This window comes from Peromyscus maniculatus, chromosome 8 (genome assembly GCF_049852395.1).
Source record: "Peromyscus maniculatus bairdii isolate BWxNUB_F1_BW_parent chromosome 8, HU_Pman_BW_mat_3.1, whole genome shotgun sequence".
Taxonomy (NCBI): domain Eukaryota; kingdom Metazoa; phylum Chordata; class Mammalia; order Rodentia; family Cricetidae; genus Peromyscus; species Peromyscus maniculatus.
The window spans coordinates 24,122,676-24,146,229 of record NC_134859.1 but is presented as its reverse complement, the minus strand read 5'-3'; positions in this window follow the sequence as shown (position 1 = coordinate 24,146,229).

Here is a 23,554-nt window from a genome sequence, read left to right as displayed (position 1 = left end):
ATGTACTAATTATTAAAATTGGCAAGGAAGTATACTCTTTACAATTGTATAGGATGAGAGACTAGGGAGAGGAAAGAATATGAAAAATTTAACTGGACTAAAATTGTAAGGACACCATGACTTGTGCTGTTCAGGAGAGAGAAATATTTTTATATGTATATATTTAAAATATGCAAACATATAAAGATACACATACATTCATTTTTACAAACATTGGCACTGAGTTCTGAGGACAATGAAACTAAAATATCCTGTTAGAAGAGTCAATAAAAGAATTGCTTTAGTCATAATTCTGGACAAGCAGCCATATTTTAATCACACCTAATATATGTGAGGCTAGATTCTACATCCAAGGAAATCCCATCTACAGCTCACCTCTGATTTACAAAACTATTGCAAATTACTCCAAATTTCTGGATTATTCAGATTTCATTTTAAAATATTTAATGCTTACTTTGTATATTTTGTGGTGATATTTTGTTTGGGCTCTAACAAATAAAGCTTGCCTGGAGAGCAGAGTGAGGAGCTAGCCACTAGTTAACCATAGAAGCCAGGCAGTGGTGGAACACACCTTTAATCCCAGAATTTGGGATCTCATGCCTTTGATCCCAGTACTTGGGATGCACACACCTTTAATCCCAGCACTAGGGAGGAGGAAACAGGGAGTGATAAGGCTGGGCAGAGAGAGTAATATAAAGCAGGTGGAGACAGGAGTTCCACTCCTTTTCAGTCTGAGGATTCTTAGAGGTAAAAAGTTTCTCAGTGACTGGCTGTACTGCTTCTCTGATCTTTCAGCTTTCACTCTGATATCTGACTCTGGGTTTTTATTATTAAGACCAATTAGAATTCGTGCTATAGTATCTATGTGTGAGTGTGTGCAGGTGAGTGCAGAGCAATCAGAGGCTAGAAGAGAGCCTTGGATCCCCTGCAGCTTGAGTTACAGGTGGTTGTGAGCCATCTGACAGGAGTTATAGGAAACTCAGGACTTCTGTAAGAGTAGTACATGCTCTTAACCACTGAATTACCTCTCCAGACTCCAGGTTTCTTTTGTGGACTTGGTATTTGAACTAAAAAAGTAGAACACATTAGGTGAAAACTGTGCTAAAAATGAATTTCGTAAAAGATTATGGCAAAATGAATATGTCATAAAATAGGAAAGATAGCTAAAGCAATTTACAGAAATCAGAAGGCTATAAGTCAAATAAGTTTTCAGATAATGTGTAAGAGCCAGTTGTCTATAGTGAGAGGCAAATATCCAAAAGGCTACCATGCCGGAAGAAAGACCAGGACTCTCATCTCTGAATGTGTATCAAGTTTAGGACTTTTCGGTTTCTGTTCATGGCAAGGCCAGCATTCCTTCCTCTTCATTTCTCTTGCCTTATCATTTTAATTAAAACTTCTGATTCTTGAAACTAAGAATTGCTTGTGCATCTTCACGGAGAACATAAATGAGTAGCTACAAGAACGATTGTATATTAGCATTTACATTGCAATTCTTTTATTTATTTTGTGATCTCCAGCAGGTTGCTGAGTTATCAGTGGTTCAGTCATTTCATCCTTTCAAGCCACCTTTATTCAGCTCCAGTTTACCTAAAATAAAACAATAAAACATGCTTGTTTGGTTTGTATTATTAGGCTAGTGAAGAAAATTGTAAATACGTATTGTACCAATCACCACAATCAAGGATATTTTCAATTATTCTATTCTAATTCTATCTATCTATCTATCTATCTATCTATCTATCTATCTATCTATCTATCTATCTATCTATCTATCTTCTTACTGCCATAACGTATTAAATGATACTTTATGTCTTCAAGATAGGTAATATTGGTCTTTGTTTATGTTTATATATCTTTGTGTGTTTAGAGCCACATGTATTAGATTAGGTACAGAGATCAGAAGAGAGTATTGGGTACTCTGGAGGTAGCATTATGAGCAGTTGAGAGGCTGCTTGCTCCAGATGCTGGAAATCAAACTGAAGTCTTCTGTGAGAGCAGTTATATTCTTAACTACTGAGCCCTTCCTCCAGCCCCATTCACTATGATTTTGCTTTGCAAGATTGTTTGTCATTATGAGTCATATACACACACTCATGTGCACATGTGTATGCTTGTACATGGCACAAAAATGCAGCTCTGTTATAAGGATGGAATCCATAGGGATTTTTTTGTCAACTTGTGAAGAACTGGCATCTTAATTCTTCCAAACAGTTTCCATAGATTTGGTCTTGCTTGATTTCTCTTACTTAGTAATTTTCAGTTTTTAGTATACAAATAATGCACATTTTTGTTAATTTTGATCTATTTAATGTTTTGCCCAATTTTCAAATGAATAATAAATAGATTATAGGTATACATATCAATACACTGTTCGTATGTGCATATGCTTTTGTTATATCATGTTTTGTTTGTTTGTTTTGTTTTTATAGCAGGGTTTCTCTGTGTAACCCTGGCTGTCCTGAAACTCACTCTGTAGACTAGGTCAGCACTGATCTCACAGAAATTACTTGTAGTATTTTAAGGTCAATTAACTTAAGCATATTTTTGTATTATTTGATACTAAATTCATTCATTTATCCTGATATGCTTCTTAGTATATTTTGTGGTAGGAGTTACTGAAAAAAAAATTACTATATTATTTTTTCCTGCCTTAGCTATATTTGGTTCTTTTTTCTTGTCTTTGTAGGCTGGAAATCCTTTTGGTTCAAACCTGAATAAATAGGTTAAAAGTAAATTATGTTAATATATGAGTGTTGTGCTTTTTAAGTGTTTATAAGCATTTATTAAAATGATACTACAACTAACTTGTTAATGTGGAAAATCACAATCTTTTTTTTGTTCTATATTATCTCCAACTTGAATTCTCAAGGTGAAGCTTTCTTGGTTATACTATATTATATTCTTCATGTCTTGATAAATCCTTTTCTAATATTATCTTAAACATTTTGGGCCTTATCACACAAGACTTTTTTTCAATATCCTTCATTAGTTTTGTTATCAATATAATTTGGATACTATTAAGTTAGTTAAATATTGTTTCTTCTTAATTTATTTACTAAAATAATGTGGGTGTTTTGTTCATAATGACGTCTTGTAATCTTTGGATGCTAAATTGATAGAATCATTTACCTAGGTCTGAAGTATTTTAAACTATTTTTGAGAAGGTATTTAGCTACAATAGAAATCTGACTAGTTTTGGCTTGTGTGTAACTCCATTTTTCAATTCATCTCATGAACTGAGAATGAAAAATACACTTCTTTTAAGTTTTTGCGGTAATCATGTATATTCATACCTTAATTTTTAAAACAGGATTTGGCAGTGAGTTAGCATATGCATAGAAAAACAATATCTATTAAAATGTGATCATTATAATTATAAGGGTAAGATCAAACCAAGGTTGATTTTCTGTTCCACTTAAATCTCAAGGTCAAGAAACAAACAATTTACTATTTAATCTTCATATTTATAATTTTTAAAAGTAGATATCATACCACTGTAAGTTTCAGAGATACCTTGGATATGTGGAAAAGGAATTATTATATGTCTAAATATTTAGAACAATGAATTTCTCATTGAGTAACAGAAACACTTCTTCAAGTAATTTGAACGGTGATATAGCATATAGTGTATATAAAACTATAGTCCCAGGGCTAAGGTTGGCTGCAGAGTTGACTAATCCAACAGTAGTTTATTTCAATCGCTCAGTTTCTGTCTTTTTTCATAAAAATTTTAAAACTGTGTTTCTATGTATACATGTTCATTATGTGAGGATGTGTGTGTGTGTGTGTGTGTGTGTGTGTGTGTGTGTGTGCAGGTACAAATGTGTGTTTGTGCAAATGAAGGCTACTCTAGCTAGCCACCTTCCTCTGGAGAATCCTTGATTCCCACCTCCCCTGTTCTGGGATTGTAGATCAACACACATGGCCAGCATTTATATGGGTTCAGGGATCTGAACTCCAGTCCTCACATGTTTTGGAATATTTGTTTCACTATGCAAAAATGTGTTATTTGTTTATGTTGTAGAATATTTGTTTAGCTATGTAAAGATGTGTTGCATTTGTTCAATTATGAAAAGAGGTGTTGCTGTTTTACCTTGCCTGCCTAAGGCATCTGATTGGGCTAACAAAATACTGAGCAGCCAATAGTGAGGGAAAGCACCATGGCAAAATGTAGATGAATAGAAACAGGTTAAATTAAGTTCAAAGAGCTAGTGTGACAAGCCTAAGCTAAATCTGAGCATTCATAATTGATGACAAATCTCCATGTTGATATTTGGGAGCTGGTTGGCAGCCCAAAGAAAATTCTAACCACACTCACACTTGCATGGCAGTCACTTTCACCCACCGAAACATTTCCCCAGTTCTCTTTTCTCTAAATCTTTAATTGTTTTAAAATTGGGCTGTAAATCAATTCTTCATATTGAATAATTAATTACATTTCCTTTCAGTTCAACTGGGCCAGATTTGAGGGTAATAACTTCCACCAAGTTACATCTGTGGCCTTCTGTTCTTAACCAGTTACTTGCAAGCATAATATATGTACTATGAGTGACTTAGAACAAGCAAGCTCTCCTGGTAAAGATGGGATCAATTCAGTAAATTACATTGAAATTAATTGATGAAATAGAATTGGAGTGATGGTTGCAATGCTTATGATGGCAAGGCATTATTTTTTCCCATTTCCACTGCTTTGTTCTTCCTTAGAGTCCTACATAATTTATCTATCTACATGGTCATTTTTCAGCAAACTTTTTGAGTAGAGTCAATTTTTGTGGAAGGCAATGCCAGGCTCCATTTCCAGGGTGTAACTTTTCAGAGGGAGCATAGTCTCACTGTTCCTTCTCTCTTGATTTTGGATATGGTTTTGATGACTATATTTTTGGTTGTGAGCCTAGTCTTTAACGGCTGAGCCATCTCTCCAGCCCATTTCCTCAAATTTTTTTCAGAGCTGAGGACCGAACCCAGGGCCTTGCACTTGCTAGGCAAGCGCTCTACCACTGAGCTAAATCCCCAACCCCTAACCCTAACTCTAACCCTAACTCTGATGACTATAGCTCAAAGAACCATCTGGGACCACACTGAGAATGATGAAAAGAACAGTCATCCTCATCCTTGCTCCTTGCTCCTATCTGCTCTGGCTTATTTAGCTCCATTTACCATTTTCATGAGCGATGGGAACTTTATATTTTATTCTAGCAACCACTTATTTCTAGTGTTGAGGATTCACAGATATGTCTAACCCTAGATTGGGGTAAATTTATTTTCAGAAACTAATGTCTGAGATATACTGTTGTAGTTTTTAAGTATCGCTCTAACTGTGACTAAGAGAGGTATGTGCTCCAAATCTCTGTATCATCAATTTGATAACTTTGTGTAACTTTTTAAAAACCAAGCCAAACCAAACCAAACAAACAAACAAACTTAAAACAACAACAGCAACAACAAAAACAAAAACAACCCACTAATTTTCCTGCAGGCTATGTGCTAAATCTTTTCTAAATCCGGAATACATATTAGCCTATGTGTATTTATATCTCAGCACCTGCAAAAGACACAATGAAACATGAGTTGTATGCCTAAGGTCACTCACAGTCACCAAACTCGAAGGAGAGCTATGGGAAGTCAGCAAAACCATTTATTCCTTCTGTCCGTGCTTTTGCGTGGATGCTTTTTCAGACCCATTCATCAATTTCACTTCAGTTTATCTCAGTTTCTATTTTGAGCACCTATGAGATAGTGATGCTTTTTTGTTTGTTTTCGTCTCCACAGACAACTCCTCCCCCCCCCCATCCCGCCCCCGCCCGATACTCTCTTCAGGCAGTCCCTTGAGAATACTCAGACTATAGAAATCCATCTTCCACTACCATGGACACGTTTATTTGGGCCTAAGATAGCTGATCTTTGTTTTCTAAAGTTAAAAAAAAATCCGGTTTCTTTGGCTATTAGAGACTTGGTAGATTCTCTAAGTTGAAGGTTACTAGAAAACTATCTAAAATACTTTTGTTGAAGCTCTCCGCACAGTTAATGAAAAGAACTTCCACCCACGGAAAACATCGTCCCACGGTCCCCTAGAGGAGCCCAAACTTTATGATGCACACTCCTACCCTACGAGGAAGAGCAGGCAGATTGCTATCCACCTTACCCTCTCCCTGTTCTCACTAGCCGGCTCCTGCCTGCTGGGTTGCAGAACAGTGTATCACTGCGGTGCTTTTCCAGCGAGTAATGCGCTGCAATGGTGTGGGGCTTTGTCTTTATTCACAACACATTCATGTGCCTCAGCAGGGGGGAAACTGCACAGTTGCCTGCCAGCCTGTCCTCTTTGACAGACTGCCTGATGAAGAAACCCGAATGATAGAGAGAGAGAGAGAGAGAGAGAGAGAGAGAGAGAGAGAGAGAGAGAGAGAGAGAGAGAGAGAGAGAGAGAGAACATAAAAGAGGAGGGAGGGGGAGGATGCTCTCCGCACACTCATATATTAGGTCTCGGTGCAAAGGCGGAAGGCTGCAGAAGCCGCAGCAGCAGGGTTTCGGGCACAGATTCTAACTAGTGCGTGTGACCGCGGTGGTCAGGAGGACTTTGAAGAGGCAATCTATTTATGCACAGAACACTCTAGCTCTGCTAACACTGAGAGCGCAAACACCCCTTGTTCTCTCATTTAGAGACTTGCATCTTCTTGGCACTCAACACTTCCCAAGGCACTGCTACCACAGGTAAGATGCAGTTAAGATTTCTCTATTCGTGACATCATTACACTTTGACACACTTTAAACGGTGAGTCCTTCTTAATGCCTGGTTTATGTGGAACTGCTTCCCCCTTCATATTAATCTCCCTCCACACAAACAATTCACAAGAAAAACTGTCATTAAATGAAGGAAGAAAAATTAAATTTCTCTTAATAGAAATCTACATGATTGCATTTCTGGGAGTTTCAGGTCCGCAACTGGGACTCTGAACTCATGCTGTGATGTGCAATGCAAATCACAATGTCTATTATTTCTACATAGACTGCATTGTCCACTATCATTTGTATAAGCCACAGTCTTTTCCTGGCTACAACAGTGTACTGTGCATGTGTTTAATAAGTAATGGGATCATCTCCTCTAACTTTTGAAATTTGCAAGAACCAATGGTAAAACACCTAAGTTGTAGAGTTTGATCAAATCATTATGATGTAGAGGTAATTTCTCATCCGGAAACATCTTCACAGACAGTCTTTTGCTGAAGAGGTGTTATCAAGAGTTCATGCATACACAATTAACAGGTAGCACACACAAGTGAATGTCTGAGGCTAAAAGAAAACGCAAGGTGTTGTGTTTCATATGCTGCATGATATCACTGAGTCTCACTTTTTAAATAAAAAGACTTCTGGTTTTGTAACTGTATCCATTTTCAACTGTCATTATTATTATTATTTTTTTAAATAAAGTAATCTCCTGAGCAAGGTCAGTCGGTATTGCTGATATTGCTGGGAAAACTGTAATCACAGAAACATATTAAGAATGTGCTACAGGTCTATAGGAAGTATAGCAGTAACATTGTCAACAGGTTTGTGAAATTTTAGTCTGCTCAGTTTAGATAAGAGTGTTCTGTAATGCTAATCACTTGTAGCTTGAATTGAATTCTGTTGTCCCCTTCAGGGCCCCAATAACTTGGAATTATAATTATATTACTTTATATAATCAAAGGTTAAAAAGTGTGTAAATTAAAGCCAATTTTCCTTGACCCTTTCCTCATATGAATGTATTTGTATGCAGATACATATATCTCTCATAATTTTATATGTTTAATGTTTTTATGTCATGATTACTTTGTATAAATGTTGTTCCTAACCAAACTCTCCCCCGTGAAATATTCATATGCTCCTAATCTAGAATCTTTACAGTGACAGTTAATGGCTTTAACTTTGGCATACAATAAAATATGTAGCATAAGATTAAAACACATCCTGGCAGAGTACAGTAGAGTATTGTGAAAATAGGAGCATTTGCATGCAAAAAATGCATAATTCATTGGAAGACTTGTGAATCTTGTTCCTGTGCATGACTTATTTCATTTTCCAATTTCACTTACAAAAGGTTTAAGTCCACAGGGAGTGTATGTAAAATACTCAATTGACTAAGGATGTGAAAATTAAAGGAGGGAAGAATTATTATTGCAATGACTTTTGTAGTACTGTTGGGTAGCTAGTATGAATGCAAAGAATTCGTCTGAGAGTCTTGCCTAGGGTGCATTAAAAAAAATCAAGAGAAAGTTGATGGAAAATATGTCAATGTGTAAAATCATTTATATGAAGAAAATGAATGACAAGAAGGTGCCGAGAAGTTTTCAGACTGTAAAAGGCAGAATATCCTCAGTAAACATGCAGGCAACTCTGTTATTCTGTCTTTGGTTACTAGCAGGAAACAGGTGTGAAGAGTTACATATCTCAGGTATGAATGAAATACCCCTGGCCAAATATCAGTTTAAACAATGAATGGCCTTTTTACTAATTTACAAAATTTAAAAATGCAGTTACCAAATTTATATATTGCCTAAAAAAGTTCCAGAAGTTCTCTTATTGGAAACCATACTTATGTATTATGTTTTTGAGAGTTTATTAATGTTAGTACTTATTTGATTCACATGAGTGATGTGAGTTTTACTTTTTAAGAAATAAATATGCTCAACAAACTGGCAAGTGTTTTTCTTTGAAATTTTCAACATTAGTTTAAAGTTATACAGTATAGTTGTATTTTCCTCTGATAGGTTACAAATGCATCAACTTTATGTTTTTTTTTTCAAAACATCAACGTAGTATGAAGAAGTTTTTGATGTAAATATTCATTATCATGCTAATTTTCTTTTAAATTTCCAAACTGTTGAGTTTTTCTAATTTTGTAAAATTTTTTAAAATGCCCAGGGTATAATTAATGCATAACTAATGTGATTTTCAAGAACTTGAAGTCCCCAAATATTTCACTTAGAAGAAAAGAAATGCAAAGCAATGCAATCACTTTTCTATTCACAGTCCTAGTCAGGAAAGCCCACTGTGCTGGAACATGTCCTTATTCTTACCAGTTTCAAAATTCTTTGGAAAAATTTGGCTCCAATGCCACCTAACACATCACCCATTGGATACTTGTCTGAAACTTCAAAGTGGTGAAGTTAGATCCTACATCTATGATTGCACTCTTTTTGCCAACGCTGTATTTCAGTAGTACTACTCAAAAAATATTATTGAGGCAGAAATTGATTAAGTTGGTTTAAACAATGGCAGTAGTTAAAAGTTAAATGTCAGTAGTTACAAGTTAAAGACTCCATGTCTTTGTTGTTTGAGAGAAATTTCAACTTTACCATACACATGAATATACTTGATTGATTATAAATGACTTGTTGAAATAGATTCTTTTTTATTAATGTGGTAATACTATACTGGACTGTTTCTTGATTTGTAAAGCTATAGCAATTTTACTTTGTTAGTTCTGGAGAAAACACATGAGTCTTACTGGAATCATGGACAGTTATTCTGAAATTACTCCCTGAAAGTAAAAATTAAAATCCATAATCCTATGACAAAGATAATGAGGCATGAGTAGACGTCATTCCAAGTCAGGAATTCAAAAGCAACAAGCTCAAAAGAATAATGAGGGACCTCAGAAAGAAATGCTTCTCGTGAGGGAACTACCTGGAAAGTGAGAACTCCTTACACTGCCTGTAGGGATGAGTCAAGTGTGGCTATAAGAAGAATTGTTTGGGTACACATTAAGTGTACTGATTTTAGCTACTAAAAGTAAAACACAAAAGTCTGAATAAGTGAGGAAATTATCATGGCAAAGTCTTTATTTTGAAATTATCTACACTCAGCATTTTAAGGTCATTATACATGATACTGAAATAGTCAAATGCTTTCATTGGGAAAGTATCCAGACTCTGCTCTTTTTACCAAATAATATTATTTCTATGTGCACATATAACTATCACTATAAATACAGTAACAGGTGCAACCTGCTTCAAGGAGTGCTGATACAGAAAAATCAGTTAATTAAATCAAAAGAAAAGTTATAAAATGTATTATTATCTTTAAGTATATTTTTTTCTAAAAAGGTAATCAAAATAGATTCGAAAGAGTTATTTTAATTAAGTACATTGAAGGCAGTTAGTACCAAGGACCATTTTCCTAAAAAGATGTTTTATTCACCACCTGTTACAAGCTTAACCTAAACTTCAAGCGATGGAACATAGGGGTTTCAGACCATAATTCATACACAGATGTGTGAAGTCAAAAATTGCAACAATCCTCATTTGAAAACAATACCCATTCATTTACCTTCCTAGTATCCATGCAAACTGCTGAAAACCTATCAGTGTGCACATTACTTTGGATGTTACCTAATCACAATATAGCTAACATGGTACTTAATTATGCATACATGTAGAAAGGTTAGATTGTTTGTTTTGTAGTGTATGAAAAGGTGGAGATTAAAGAGTCTTCCCTAATGTGAACTTTGTGTCTTAGATTAAAGGGCTCCTGACATTTCACCAAAGTTCTGTTTAAATTAGCTCTCTGTGTTTTTCTTTAATCTGCACAGGCAAATAGTAAATGCTTTAAAGTCCTGCTTAGAAGGTAACAGATACCAATTAATTAGTGTCTGCTGGCAGATACATACATTTTAAATACAAACCATAGGGTTCGGATAAAGAGGTTAATTCAGTTTCTACAAGATGGGATCAATACTCTCTTTTAAGTATTATAAGAAAACATACTAAACATTAGGCAATTATAGAGTGAAGGTCAATTCCTAGTCATGATTAAAAGATTACATTAGTGCCTACATTCAGAGCACATAATTCTTCATATGTGTTTACAGAACTAAGTACAACTTGGCTTGGTCTGTTTGAAGATTGATATTATCCAATACACTGCTTACTTCATTGGAATGTAAATCACCATTGACATTTTCCTTAATGTGTCATAAACGTAGGTTCTTGTGTAATTCAATTTATCATTAATTTGCTCAGATTATAATCAAAATATTCTTGTTAAATGAGGGAAGGTCATATGGCAGACTTCTTAGTAAGCTGCTTTGGCTTAGAATGCCATTTATACCATTTTATGACCTTGTTTGCAACAATAAATCCCTAATCATATGTTCAGAATGCATTCTTCATCATCTGACAGCTATGGGATACCATTGCAATATCTTCCTTTTTAAAAATCCAGGTCCTGTGAATGATGTTTCAGTTCCAACTGCAAACATGTGTTGTGTCCAGATGTTCAAACACAGTCATTCCCTATAGGCTTACAGTTACAGGTTGGTTTAAGAATTGCTATATATGAATATACACACCAGAATCCCAAGTTAAAATTAGAACACAGGCTGTGAAGTACGTAAAAATGGTACAAGATCACAGTTAGCTGTGGAAATTTCATGTTCAAATGAAAATATATTTTCAACCTCATTATTATTGCCCACAGTGTACACTCAGTAAATTTTAACAAAAGACCAGACACACACACACACACACACACACACACACACACACACACACACAGATAGCGAGTAGATACAATGACACTGTCTAAATACTGTTTGCCTTGTAAGTCTGAATTTTAAGTAAATTTAAAAATAATCATTGGTCCATTTGGAAAATTCTAGAGCTTGAGATGCTTAAAATGACTCATTCGTCTAGTGTTCTACAGTGATAAAGTATAAAGAAGTAAGTTGACGAGAGAAATAATAACTTCATTGCTGGAATTTTCTGACAGCTGACATAAACTTAGAAAGTGACAAGAAGAACATCTGGAGAATGTTCCTATAGAAAGCTAGTGCTTTCTGTCTGATGGTCTGATGTACTTGTTGTGATTTCTTCAATAATTTATTAAAAATATCAAACAAAAGTTTTATTAATATGTACTAATCAGTGAAAACAGAAGAAAGTTTTACAAATCATGGGGTGACACACCTTGGACCCTCCATAGTCAAGTTCTCCAACACTGCACATTTCATTTCTTTATATTTCCTCTTCCTGTATTCCTTCAGAAGCCGATTGCCAAGAGTCTGCACAAGGACAAGAAACTCATCTTAGACACATTCTCAGTTTAAAATGTATTATTGTATGTGCTGTCATCAGATCTTTCAAAACAGAATTATTTTCCTTTCAGTCAAGGCATTTTCACCATGCTAAAATAGTAAGTCTGAAAAAGAAAGAAAAGATAAAACCAAAGAAAAAAACTCTCCTCTTAGTGATTTGTGCATGTTCACATCTACCTGAATGGGAAATGAAGTATATTCTGGATGCATGAGAACCACGTTAAAAAACCCAAAGTCTCCCCACCTAAATACAGCTGACTCTTGAATATCAAGCTGCTGGTTCTATTTACTTGAAATTTCTGGAGTTCTCTGATAATTTATACCAGCTTTCAGGTAAAACATGCAGCCTAGAAATAGTAAAACAAATATAAGGAGACACTAGGTACATAATAAAATCACACAATAAATGTGTTTGATAACCTCTTTGATCATTTACTACTATAAGATGTGTACAAATCTATTGCTTAAAAAAAGGTTAAAATTCATCAGACCTCATGCAAGCACAGAGGGCAATGATGCTACTCACCATCAAAGCCATAGAAAATACCAAAGTGCTTATTAAATCATAACTCCATAAGCTCTGTTTTAGAGCATACTGTATAACTATAATTACTTTGAAATTCTCCCGGGTTAATATTGTAAAGGGTGAAAATTTTCTTTGGATTTTTGACTGGGAGTCTTACCACCTCTCATGCCTGTTTACTCAAGATTCTAAAGCATTCCCGTGATTTAAATGTATTTTAGCTTAGTCTATGACCCTATGTACTTACGCCAATGGAGGATACATTTTAACAAATATAAGAAGAGGGATAATTGTGTGCACGGTAAGCTTCTATGCAAAGGTTATTCATACATGTCTAAGACAATAGATATAAAATCATCTTTCTTATAGAATGATAAGCAAAGTGGAAAAGTCAATCACACTTTTCTCACTGCTCTTCCTTTTTAACCCTCTGAGTGAAGATGTTAGATAAAATACCACTAGTATAGGATTTAGAGAAATACTGCCTGATCAAAGAGAACATTTATAATAATTAGTAATTCCTGCTGTGGCATATGATGTTGCCTTTGATACATAATCCTTTACCATATGCCATTCTATATATTTATATGCGTACTCCACTTAAACTGTATGAAGTAAAAATTAATGACAATGCTTAAAAATGAGAAAATGCATATGCTTAAGTTAATGTATTTTGCAAGGGTTCCTCTGCCCTGAAAAAAAATCATAACCAGAACTGAAAGACAGCACAGTTCTTCTTGCCTCTTTTAAACTCTACAACATGGCTGGGTGGTGGTGGTGCACACCTTTAATCCCAGCACTCAAGAGGCAGAGCCAGGCAGATCTCTGTGAGTTTGAGGCCAACCTGGTCTACAAAGCAAGATCCAGGACAGGCACTAAAACTACACAGAGAAACCTTGTCTCAAAAAAAAAGAAAGAAAGAAAGAAAGAAAGAAAGAAAGAAAGAAAGAAAGAAAGAAAGAAAGAAAGAAAGAAAGAAAGAAGAAAAAGAAAAAAGAAAAAAAACCTACAATAGTTAAGATTCAATATTTACCATATTATTCTACAAACTTGCATACTTTTTAGTTAACAATACACATAATGCCCAATTGAAAAAATGGAAAGGAAGTAATTATCAGATTATAAGATAATGGATTTTAAAATTTTACTATTAGTTTATCATATTGGATAATTAATCTTTGCTGGCAGCTGTGCTTCTGCATATGCATCTTTCTTATTTCACAAGTGTAATGAATAGATATTTAGGAAACACTGACTAAAGAAATACAGTCCTGACAAAGGACAGGGTAAGAAATGGGCAGTTATGCATCCTTAATTTATCAGGCTGATGACTTCTACCCTGTTACACTACTGTGAGCATCAACCGTACCGTAAGGTTTTCTACGCCAAACTCACCACTCAGGCAGCTCATGACATGAAAAATGAGAGAGTATTCTTTCCTGGAAACACCTCCTACTCAGAGCTTCCCTCACTTCCGCTTAAAAATATGCATCAATTCTGATAAAAAAAATAACGAAAGAGAAGTTCCAGCTGATGATATTTTATAAAATATCTGACTAATGTTCCTCAGAACCATTGAGCCTATCAAAAATAAGAATGTTCTGAGAAGCTGTAACACTCAAGTAATGTGGCATGATTGCTACATAAGATGGACCCTGAGTGCAGTTCTCAGACAGAACACAGGAGGGGATGTTACAAACTGAAAAGTTATGGGTTAACTTAGTATGAACTTAGTGGTGTTTATAGCCAATGATTCATGAGTTCTAACAAATAAACAATAGGACCACAAAGCTTAATAGTGGAACTGGGTGTCAGGTGTGTAGAAAATATTTGTATTAGAATCACAGCACTTCTAGAAATCTAAGTCTAATTAAAAATTAGAGATTTACATGTCCAATGACCATATATAAAAAAACAGAAAACCCCATCTTAGGGCACCTTCTTGTAATTACACTATTTGAGTGTTGGAGGGGCAAAGATCTTAATGCAAAGCTAATCAACTGTATAGGAATTTGAGGTCAATTTGGCTACATGATTCATTTCAATAAAGAAATAGGAAGAATCTCATCATCATTGGTTTTAAAGCAAGCAGATGGGACAAATTCATCATGAAAACATTCCAATTTCATCTCATTAAAAAAAAAAAAGGTTCATGCCCACTTTAGGGTATCATAACTTGAGTAGAAAATAAAGTACGTCTGTATCTCTAGTTTGATTAAATAATATTAGGGTCAATTAAAGTGATTTTTTTTAGATTATATGAAGTGATGCATAGTTCATAGAGATCACAGTTCCACTTCAAACACATTCACTTCTAAACATTTGTGTGTGTGTGTGTGTGTGTGTGTGTGTGTGTGTGTGTGTGTGTGTGTGGTGTTGTGTGTACAAGACTACATATGTGGAAACAAATAAAGACTTGAGGACAACCTTGGGTGTCATCTCTCAGGACTATCTACCTCAAATTTCATTTTTAGTTTTAATTTTCTGTTTTAGGCAGTCTCTTCCTAGCTTGGAACTCACCAAGTAGGCCAGACTAGCTTGCCAATGAACCCTAGCTGGCCACTGGTCTCTGCTTTTCCTCCACTAGGATTACACATGAAGGTCACCATGCCTCGCTTCTCCACATGAGTTTAGAAGTTAGAGTTCAGGTTTTTGTGCTCTTATGTTAAGCACTTTCTGGACTGAGCTATCTTTTCAGACCCTAAACATTTCCTTAAAAAAAAATCAAGTTGCAAGTTGTACTTCCTCTTGCCTATGGAGAATAATGTGTTTGGAGGTTTCCTTAATGACTGTTTGTTTGTTTTCAGAGATTTCTGTAGCAAAGTTCCTTGCTTGTCTCAATGCTAAGACTCCCTTTAAGTCCACCTTATTCATCAAATCATGTGTCACTCTATTCATTTAGAAAATTGTTCTCGTATTCTTAAAGTAAGTGTAGTAGAAAGTGCAATCTATCTACTCAAAATCTCATCAGTTCTTTATAAAATTCTGAGTATTAATAAGTATGAAGGCTCTGCCACACAAGCACTTTTAAAATGTTAAAGTCAGAAATATTTAAAGGTTTTTTCTTTTTGCCTTTGATAGTGTTCCCAATACAAATAAGTGAATATTGACATTTATCTGAAGGCCACTCAGTTTCGTCTTATGGCAGGGTTTCCATTGACAAAAATTAATTTTATGAGCCATTGTCAAGTTAGAACATTCACCTGCTGAAGGAATCACCCTGAGTGGATACTGTAGAAATTGATGTTGTGACTATAGACTTGAAACTTTGATCACACCCTTCACTACCCATTCATATTTAATTTTGTCTTGCTTTATACTATTTGCTCTTAAGGATAGCCAGAGAGAGAATGAAGAAAACTAGACAAAAGACAGTCATTTATTTCTTCAGCCTATTTGTTTTGTTTGGTGTTTGGTTCAGAATTAAGATCTGATTGATAAAAGAAAAATATTTAAGGAATAATAATATTCCTTGATAGTTATTTTTATTCTTTGAAAAATGGGTTCATGTTGGCAAGCTTAAATTATTACAGCTATAGAGCTTTATGTTTCTTAAATTCAATAAGTTAATGTGTTTAGGTGCTTGGAAATAAATATAATGTTTCAGTACTTCAAAAAACATGATCTATACCTATATATTATATAATTATACACCCAGTTTAATTAGAAAAAAAACTAATGAGATGTGATTGGCAATCTGACTGGTGAGGAACTGCTACAGCAAATTTCTACGAGTGGAGTCTTTCTCTTCCAGTTCTAAATTCAGAGTCCCTTAGAGTATCTAAATTATTGTATTGGACACCTGCCATCCTGGCCTTTGAAAAACATCCTCACATAAAGCTATCAAATTAATTATAGGTCAGAGTAAAGGAAGATGGCCAAACTCAACTATTTGTGAGTTTATCTTAGGACAATAAACCATAGAACAGATGAAGTATAGTAATTAATTAGATATAATGATTAATCTGAATAAGGTTTCACTGATGAAGAACATTTATTTACAAGATTTTGTGGAGTTACAGTATATGCTACACCTAATAGTTACATGTCATGCAGAGCAGATGATAACCTCAAGAGACACAAGTTCAGTATGGTGAACTTTGCTCTGAAGATTAGAATTGCTTGCCAATATCCCCAACAATTTACAAACCTGTTTATGTAATTACTCTCTGACACATACTATCTTTTATCTTGAGGAACTTCTCATGATGGTTTGAATGTTTATATTTTAAAGGCTTTCCCACACATAATTTCTGAGTCTAAATGCCACACACATCAAAATCCTAAGGATGCTGGTGTCAGATGTAGACCTTGCATTGACAGGACAAATCCATGAGTCCATCAGCTCTTTGAAATCATCAATATTTCATAGTTTTATTTCCTCTTGCTATCACTGAACCAAATTCCATTAGTTCTAAAAACTATATTTTATATCTAGCCACTAAATGACTTATTTTTTCACTCCCCTCCCCCAAGATAGCTATTCAGAGAGTAAAATCTAAATCACAAATACCAGGAAATGTATCAATGCATTTAATACTTTTAAAATTTTAGTATTTATTAATAAACAGGCAGCTACCTGTGTCAGGCATTATGGTTCAGTGGTTTTACATATCATTATATTTCATTTCTTAAAAACCCAGGAGTTATTGTTGCTACCAATCTTACTCATTAAGAGTATAAACAAGAGGCTTAATTATTTGCTCAAAAACACAAATATGGTGAATGCTCACCTTGAGTTTATACTAAAGTCCAACTAACTCCACAATCATGCCTTTTATTATTATTATTATTTTTTTTGTTTTGTTTTGTTTTGTTTTGTTTTGTTTTGAGACAGGGTTTCTCTATGTAGCTTTGCGCCTTTCCTGGAACTCACTTGGTAGTCCAGGCTGGCCTCGAACTTACAGAGATCCGCCTGGCTCTGCCTCCCGGGTGCTGGGATTAAAGGCGTGCGCCACCACCACCCGGCTCCTTTTATTATTTTTAGGAACTAAAAATTAATTCCTCATGAGTATAAAATTGCTCTCCATGTACAAGGAAAACTAGCAAAGAATGTTACAAAATTAATTTCAAGTAAAATCAAATTCATCATTAAAGAGTAATGGTGATTTATGAAGTCTACAATGTAAAATAAACCAATAAACAGTAATGTGATTATTATTTAATATATTTTCCCCAAATGCTACTTCTCTGAAGAAAGAAGTTCCTTGCTCCCCTGCTTTGAAAACCTTACATAAACAAAGGTAATATTGTCTATCTAAAATGAAGTCATCGTTTCTTTTATATTAGACTACATGCATGGATGTACACACACACACACACACACACACACACACACACACATATATATGTATATATATACACACATATACACATCATAGTATTAGTGGAATTTCTTTTCTGTGTTGTTGCTTTAGATCTCCAGCTACTTGAGATGAGGGAAGGCAAATCAGAAGATGAAGTAGCAGAGGAGTTCAATTAAAGGAAGATTGAGCCAACTGAAGATCAATTCAAAATAAAGGCTAAAAGCCCTGAGTAGATAATGTAAATCAATATCAAAGATGATGGGTCTGTGAGAGGTGTGAGTTTTCAAACTGCTTTTCAGGAAACTATTACATAAATTAAATACCACCGCATTTCCTTCTAAGAAGGGGTCATCTGTTTGAGTTCCTTAGTCATCTTACCAACTTTTATCCCAATCAATGTGTTGTAGAAACCTTCATTCAGAGTGTTAGGACAAAACATTTTAAGTACCTGCTGTGTGCAGTACAAACTGTCCATTGGTGCGGAGTCATTTGCCTCAGGGACGTTTAGTTAACCCATAGTAAGCACACAGTCGGGAATTATTCAGTATGAAAGGAATAGTTGAAAGTCACAGAAGAGATATAGCTATACACTATGTCTGAAGATCCAAAATATGTCTATACACTGATGTATTTGTATGAAGGTATAAAAATACAAGGTGCTGTAGCAATCATTTTCATCTTGGATTTTAGGGAAGTATGTGTTTCTATCATGTCATAGCTGTGATTTAAGAAAGGGTAAAATGAAGAATCCTTTCTTTGTCTCTATTATTTAAGAAAGCTCCCTCAAAAAAACTGTTTTAGGAAAATGAGATTAGGTTTCTGGTTGACACATTCTTACCAGTTCTTTTGCAAAATGAATAGGCCATAGTAATTTTCTTTAAAATGGGATATTAACTATGTTGCCCATATAATTTAGTATGAGAAGGGAATGGAAATATGTGAAATGCTTGCAGTATCCTGGACTACACATGTAAATGTCAGAAAGACTGTATTTAGGCATTGAGAATAGCCTTCAATGTTCAATAGGATGGAGTGATTAGCTGATCATGTCAATCATATATGAAGAAATAGGGTGTGCTCCCTCCCACTCTACATCTTAGAATCACATGCTTATGCCTCCCCATGAATACACACATAGAAATATGCATCTTGTTTTGAATATGAACTTTTAAAAATATTTAATAGCAAAATTTATGTTACCTCAGTCCTTGGGTAAACATCACAAAAACTGAAATAACCTTTTTTTCATTATTGGAAGCACACCTTTTTTTTTATTTTTTTCTTAAAAAATATCTTAGAGGTCACTTCATCATTATTTAATATCATCATTCTTAGAAGAATATTCATCATTTGCTTCAGACTATACTTTAGGCATTGAGGAAAAATGTGAGTGAAGGAATAAAAGATGTCTTTACAAAGTACAAGGGTCATAAACCAGAACTCTAAGTAACAATGAACAAATATAAAAGGACAAGAGGCAGTCTCCTTCTATTTGAAGTCAGTTTGCATGAGCAATGGGTGTTCATGGCTCTAAACAGCAATGTGTGCTTCCTTGTTGACATACACTGTTCAAACTGGATTTCCTAAAAGAATGTGAGACCAAAACAGTCTTCTCTACAGTCATCTTGACCAGAGGCAGATTGTTGTTTGGGTTCTGTCACTCGATAGACCTGACAGTCTTGGTACTGTTTTTCAATAGAGTGCATTTTTATGCATGTTGACTTTGTAGGTTTCAACCTTTACGGCCTTAAGAAAATACTTTCAATGGCTAAGAACCACTTTCCTGAAGGATGCTGTCAGTGTCCAAATGTTTCATCCTTGTGTTCATTTCTTTAAGCCTAGAGAGGCCCTCAACATCCCTTTTGGATTCAGAGTTCTGGGACCATTCACTGTGAACAACTTACAAATATTTCTCTCAAGCTCCAGGCTTTCTCTCAGACATCTTCTGCTAGTAAATCTGATGACTATATCAGACTCAGTTATTCAAAAACTTGGTAACTCAGACATACCCTCCTCATTTTCATTAGTGGAAAAACTCCTAAAACATTTAGGAGTTTCTCACATAGTTGGTGGAATTGTTGGTCTTTTTTCTTTAGTGATTGCTCCATTGCCCCTAATGAAATGTTATGATTATATAGTGAGGAAGTTTTAGGAACAATAGAGAAATTTCTCCAATGGGATTTATTTTAGGAAGCTGAAGTAAGGTATTTATTTTGAGGTTGATGCACTTTTCAAAATTGTGTGTGTGTGTGTGTGTGTGTGTGAGAGAGAGAGAGAGAGAGAGAGAGACAGACAGACAGACAGACAGACAGACAGACAGACAGACAGACAAGAGATTTGGGTTGGTGTGTGCCTACATTGCTCTCTACTTCATTTTCTTAATCATCTATCTCATTGTACCTGGACACCATGAATGAACTAGATTGGTTGGCTACTGATCCCAAGGGATTCACTTATCTCTGACCTGCTCCCCACCCAGCAATACTGGTACGACACTCACAAATAGCCATGTTCAGGTTTTTATATGAGTGTCAAGAATCTGATTTAAGGTCTTCATACTTGCATAATAAGTTACCCACAGAGTCATCTCCTTAGCCCCAAAGGTTAGAACAAAAAGAAATAGGTATTTAAATATTTAAATATATATTAAATTTAAATATTAATTAAATATGTATTTAAAATAAAAGAAATATGTATTTATTACATATTCCCTAAATAATTTAAATGATATAGGATCAAATATGAACTAGAAAAAATAAGAATGGCTTAGCTGAATGAAATTATGATTAGTTAATATACCTGTATAGGACTATTTTATAGTTAACTCTTGCTCTTACTAGTTGCCCAAACATAGTGACCTTTATGTTCATTCCTCTATACTGTAAGTTGGTTGGTTGTTTCTATTGATCTGTTTCAGCCATGTATGTTACACTTGTCTTACTTATGTGGCTCTGATCACTTGGTCTGTCAGTCAGGAGCTGACTGATTCAGAATGGGGCATGGTAGGATTATTTGAGTTGGCTCTATTTAGTTTCTTCTCCAACAACTTACCCCAGAAGTGATCCCAGGGCAGCAGCCAGTTGTCAAAAGAACTTCAAATATTTCCATGTGCTTTCTACAGCTACTACAGTCATTTTTAACTTTATTAGTACAATTTTGCAGAGCAGTTCACACGGTCAACTCAGGTTCAGTATAGGAGATCTCTACAACGTACTTAAATACACAGAGGTCTTTGTCTGTTGACATCAATGCAATTACACTACTGTAAGTCAAACTTCCCACTGTTGCAATATAGGATTCCCCATCTCAAAACTACAAATACTAAGGATGTTTATCTCTGCTGTCATTGTAATTCCCTGAATCAAGCCAATACAAGAGTCTATTTCAATTAAAATGATTTGCACCTTTATTTTAAAAGAAATCACTGACAAATTCCTATCCTGTTGATACTAGCTAAAAGAATCAGAGGGAATATATCTCCTTGAAGACCATTCAGCAATAAACAATATCTTGTAATCTTTGCTATCTTATGAGGTAAGACATAAGGTAAGACAGCTGGAGAAAATTGGTCATAAAGTACAACTGCTCAGGGGTAGGTATCTTATCTCTGATCTCCCCCAATTTCTCATTCTCAAATGATAAACTCTGTTGTGATAGTGTTTGGGGATGTGACCTTTCATAAGGTAAGTAGTTCTTGGTGGATGCATTCATAATGAGTTATGTACATTATAATGAGTTTGGATGAAAGGATGCTAGTTTAAGCCTACAATGATAAAGTGGTATCTGTCAGTCAGGAAACCAACCCTCACTTCTCCCCATGTCTGTTGGTGCTTTGCTTTTGGACTTCCTAGCTTTCAGAAGTTTTGAGAAAGCATAATCTGTTTTTAATAAAATAATCAGTCTCTGTTATGCTCATGTTAATATTTATTTATATATGATCAAATTAATTGATTTATTTATATTGACCCTTTGATAATGAATGAGACCAAAAAGAAAGCAAAGATTAAAGTCCTGAACTAAAAAACACTAGCTCCTTACACAGAAGTTTGTGTAACAGACTTTTAATATGTTTCAAATCCTGGTCATGTACTTTCCACTTTATAATATGGAGTTAGTCAAAGGTTTTCACAGCATTTTTCTTAAAGCAGAATTCTGCAATCAGGTACTGTTCTCATTTGACCTTCAAGAATCAAGGCCTTGAAATCTTACCTGGTGTTTCAGAGCTGTGATTTAGACAGCAAATCCTTTAGCTCTCTGATCATTAAAATCCACTGGAAGTTAAACGTTCTTCTTTATAAACAAGTAGGCCCATGACATATTCAAAGAAAATGCTAAAATAAAACTCAAGAGAAGGTCTAGAACTTTATTCTTGTTTGTAAAGCTTTTCACACATTTTCTTCCCCACACTATACACATGTACACAGTCTTCCAGTGTATGTTGATTGCCTGACTCTTTGAGAGGTAGAACTGGCATCTTTTTCAGCAGGGCCTTTACAGCCAGTCTTCTCATGCCAAAGTACATGTGTACACACACACACACACACACACACACCCTGTTATACCACCTGTTATTAATTATTAAATCATACCACATAGTTGTGCTTAGCAGTCCATGTGGAAAGAAGTAGACAAGTAGCTGCCTCTAGTGCTGGATACACTCAACTATTTGTGTATTTTAATATTCAATACTTCCATCTAAATAACATTAAAAGAGCAAATCTACCTTCTATCATGTAAGTAGACTCATTTAAAGTCTGAGTAATTCTTTGTGGCTGTCCCGTCATAATAGACTTCTGCAACAGCTAAGACCTGATGTATTTTAGCTTTGCATTCTAACCTGGATTTTCATTTAGGAAATCTTAAAAAAAATCTGCTATAAGCAAGCATAGTACCTGTCTCTGACATATTTTTACATGCTGAATTTTTTTCTTTCTTTCAAATGACAGCACAGTGTCGGTCTGTATTAATTATTCTGGCTCTTTCTGGCTAAACATTGATACAAAGGAAAGATGGAGGCAATTGTCCAATACTGCTCAGTAAAGCTGCTCAAGCATACAGAGTCCTAGCTACATTGTTATTTTCTTGTTAAGAGTAAAATGAACAGGGATGTAAACAAGGGAAGGGCTTTGCAATCCCTCTTCACAAGCAAAGAGAATGCCATGTAGACCATAAACTAAGAAATTTCAATAAATAACCAGCAGTGTGTGTCTGTCAGGGGAGAATTCATTGCTTATTAATCACAAACTTGGTTTATAATGGTTTATACTTGTTTCAAAGCCCTAGTTTCCAACCCCCAAGTTAGTGTTTTTTTCCTAATTAAATTGGATTTCTTCCAGAATGCTTCAGTACAGTCACTGAGATTTATTATTCTTATTTTTTTCCACGTGGAGAAAGTAGTATAAACAGCAGGTCTAAAGATTTTCCTTCAACCAACCTTAAAATTTTAACTGGAGAGTTCCTTTCTGTATTAATGTATTCCAGCCAGCTGACAAGATAATGCGCCCATGATGTTCAGTATCTGATCTAACCTTTTGTCTTTGTCAGAAAAGGCAGGATTCTTCATGGAGATATCTGAGTTTAAAAGAATACAGCTCATCACTTAAACAGTAGGGCAGGGAGTTTGTCATAGTATGTGTAGTTATGTTCTGGTAC